This window comes from Vigna umbellata, chromosome 7, assembly GCF_029865625.1.
Source record: "Vigna umbellata cultivar VRB3 chromosome 7, Vumbellata_1.0, whole genome shotgun sequence".
Lineage (NCBI taxonomy): Eukaryota > Viridiplantae > Streptophyta > Magnoliopsida > Fabales > Fabaceae > Vigna > Vigna umbellata.
The window spans coordinates 7,971,239-7,975,734 of NC_142171.1; positions in this window are offsets into that span (position 1 = coordinate 7,971,239).

Here is a 4,496-nt window from a genome sequence, read left to right on the forward strand (position 1 = left end):
TAAGCAGAAAATGTAAAGAGTGTAGGAGTAGAAAAATCACATAAATGATTTTTATCTTGGTTCGAATCAAAAGATTCTACGTCCAGTCGTTAAAAACATTGAATAATGATTAACTTTTTCACTAAAACAGTTTCACAGTTACAATGAAAGTGAATAGAAAATAATAATAACAAAAACACCTTCCTTCGACAAACGAACCGAAAGAGTGCAGCAAAAACCTTCCTTCGACAAACGAACCGGAAGAGCTTCCTTCGATAAACAAACCGGAAGCAACAGCTCTGCCAACTTGAAGAGAACCGCTTCGACCTTTGACACACAAAAGTGCGAGCTTCTCCTATTCACAAGACTTTACAAGAGCAGGAACTAGCACTTGAGAACTTCCTCAGATTTCACTGTATTCTCAAATTCGCAAAGTTATCTTCTAAAGTGGCAAAGAGATATATAGCCTACTGGTCCGAAACTGAAGAAACGAATTACAATTGCCAGTGATAATCGATTATTGTAAGTGATAATCGATTATTTGCAAGACTTGGAATAGTTAGGATATTTAACTCTTCGACCGTTCGACACTAGTTCTTCTCTCTCTATCGCTCGGTTTAATTCGACACATCCACATGTCGTTCGGTTCAACCCCTTATCATCCTCTATCGTTCAGCTCGGTTCCTCACAGCTTTCCAGCATTCGGTTTCAGCCCTCATGGCCTTCTGTCGTTCGGTCTGTGTTTCAACTTGTGTTCGAGCTTTAAATGCGTCCGGCTCAAGTCATTATCACCTTTTGTCGTTTGTTTAGGTTCCTTACAACTTTTCAGCGTTCGGCTAGATTCTTCACTGCCTTTCATTGCTTGGTCTGAACTGTTTGATCTCGACATGTCTTACGCGCTCTCGGTCATGCCCTCCATTGCTTGGTCTTATGTTCTTGGTCAAGAACGCTCGTGTCCTACCTGCTTGGGAACGCTCGTATCCTGACTGCTTGGGAATGCTCGTGTCCTAACTGCTTGGTCTTGGTCATGAAGTCTACCGTTCGGTGCTTACCGCTCGGTCTTGTTAGTTACGTTCGGCCATGAACAGTGTTATGTCTTTAGCTATGTTTGGCCTTCATCTGATTGTAGTCGTTCAGTCTTCATCTACGTTCGGCCGTTGACTGATAGCGACCGTTCGGTCTTCGTCTACCTATCTGACGTTCGGTTTGAATCTTACTCTTTTTCTTTTTCTTTGCTGATCATTATGCAGATATGCTTTTAAACTTGATCCAGCAATAGTCTTCATATTCTTCACTTTGTAGCATCATCAAAATTATTAACTTCAAAACACCAATGCTCCTCATTGGTAACAATAATATGCTCTTCATTGGTAACAATAATATGCTCTTCACATAACTTATTTACATGTCATTATAGTCATCATCAACCATAAAAAAACTAGTTAAGTTCAAAATCAAACACAATAAATATAACTTTTTATAAAAAAAAATCAACTTGTTTTTTTTTTAAGAAATATATTTTAAGTCTAAGTTAACTCCATAAAACTAACTAAATGTTAAATTGGTGGTCTGATAGTATGATAGCCGGTTCGATAGTATGTGCAGTAATATGTCCAATAAATAACAAATTTTGAATTCTAACAAAACTCTTATATAATGTTAAGAAGTAGACTTTAGCCTAATTCAATCTTACAAAACTAGTTTATAACACTTACTTTATTTTAAATTAACCTTATTTATTGTCTATGTGAAATTTTTAATCAACATAACTATTTAATAAATTAATTAAATCTTTCGTTCATCATTTTCAAAAAAATCAAGATTTTAAGTTAAATTTTATATTAAAATTCATTCATATTACTTTTTATACGAATAAGAATCTACCGCATAGTCTCTTTAGTTTGATAAATATTTCATGTAATATTTCTTAAATAAGAGTCACAAATAACATATACTTTTATAACATCGAAATTATGAAATAATGAAATTTTCTTACTTAAAATATCAACTCCTACAATTCTACACATAAGATATATTAATCCAATAAGAATTTAATATATATTAACCACAACAATAATTCACATTAACAACAACCACAAAATTCACATTAACCCAAAAATAGTTAAACACAACTAAGATAAAATTAAACATAAAAAACATTGTTGTTACCATAAAACACACACAAACAAATCATAATTATCAAATATATAATAGTTAATCATTTCCTTAAATCCCCAGAGTTTTAATTATTTGAAAGATTGATTATATATATTTTAGAGAAGGGCCAACAAAGATATTATATTGTTCAAAATGGAGAGTTTATTTTAATGACAATGGATTTATTGTTATTGATATATATGGGATTTGTTAACTTTTAAAGTATACCAAAATTTAATTAACAAAAAGTAATATGAAGGTATTTTTGTTAATTAAATTTTAGTATATTTAAAAGGTATATATATATATATATATATATATATATATATATATAATGTTTAAAATTCTTAATTTATCTAACCCAAAAATATATTAGATGTGTTATAAAAATCATCACTACCTATAGTTATAGATAGTATTATGTCATCCTCTTATTTGTAGTTACTACAACATTTGGATTTCTTCATGAAATCTTCTTTGATGTTTGATTGTGCTCCACCCGTCAGGATATCCTATGACTTATGTCCAATTTTATTACAGTGAATACAATTATAATTACTATTTTAGAACCTCTTTATTATTTTATGTATTTCCTTTCATAAAGTGGAATCATAAATTTTATTTTAAATCAAATTAATTAGGGTGTTTTTCTTTTTAACTATTCAAATAGTTCTTATTTTTGGTGATTTTCTTTACATAAGTCATTTATTATCTTTTGTTGTCTATATTTTTAAAAAATGGAAGTATTAATTTATTGTCATTAGTTTCATACAACACGGTTAAAGAAGGCGTCACGTGTCAGTTTGTTGTTTTTTTTTAATCTTTTAAATATGTTTTTTGTGACACTAATAGGATCACATGTCATATCGTGTGTCATTGCAATTGTCTCTATTTGGTCATTGTATTTTTATTTTGTTTTAATTTGGTTCCTATAATTTTATTTTGTCTCAATTTAGTCTTATTTTTTAAAAAATTAGACAATTTTGTCTCTTTCAAAAATTTAAACAAAATTTAATTTGTATATAAATATATACAAATATTTTTTAAAATTGATATTTTTATTAAATATTTTTAATAAAATTAAGTTTATTTGTATTTATATTTATTTAATTATATAAATGCTAATTATATTTTTTAAATATACTTGTAAGAATTAAAACTTGAAAAATTAATGACGTGAAAATTCACCTTTTTAAAATAAAAGATTGAAAACAAATGTGAAAATCCTAATTAATTTGTAAAATAGTAACTAACGAAATTATAAAACATAAAGGTGACTACAACTATAGTTTATTTTAATAAGTATTATTCTAATTAGATTTTAATTAGAAAATTTAAATATTATATATTCTATTTGTATTATTTAACTGTTTTTTTAATATATGAAATATAATTTTGACTTAAAAATTAAATGATTAATAAATTAAATTAAATATAATTTTTTTTTCTCGAAAGGATTTTGAGAAAGTTGAATAGAAATGATTTTAGAATATTAGTTTGTATTAAAATGTCAATTTGTATAAAAAAAATTTGTATAATTAAAAAATATCAGTTTGTATAAAAAATTTTGTAAAAATTTATATATAAATTAAATTTTGTTTGAATTTAGATACAAACAAAATTGCTTAATTTTTAAAACATTAAAACTTAATAACGGAGATAAAATAAAAATACAAATACCAAATTGAGACAAAATAGATACAAAATAAAATATAGGACAAATCTAATAATACGTTACCTGATAGTAACACGGTGTCACACAGTGTCACACAGTGTCATGTTACACTATTTGTGTCATGTTACACTGTGAATGCAACGTGGTATAATATATATGACTAATTATTTTATTAAAAAAAAAATAAAATAAGAAATAAAAATAAAAATAAAAATAATTTAAAAATATTTAAAAAATTAAAAAAATCACAAAGCTAAGATGTGACACATTCTTTGAACTATTAATATTAAACTAACCCTAAAAATTTAATTGTTTTAATTTTAAAAAAATAAAAAATTGAGACAAAAGAAAAATGAAAAATCTATTTAAAAAAAATCACGAAAAATCGGACTATCTGGTTAAAACTTTTTTTTCTTTTTATATCAATGTATCACATTCTTCTAACAAGAAATATATCATATCAAGATCCTTCTTCTTTACTACTTTAATGGCAATGGTATAATTCCTTATAAATCCTAACCAACTTTCTATAATATTCAATTGATTAAAATTCTATTATTGTTTTTTACCATGAATGTCTTTTCATTTAGAGCAGTCACCATTAATTATATTTGTTTTTAACAAAATATTACATACTTAATGAGTCGATGGCCTAGATAATATTTCACACCAAGCCAACCGGACG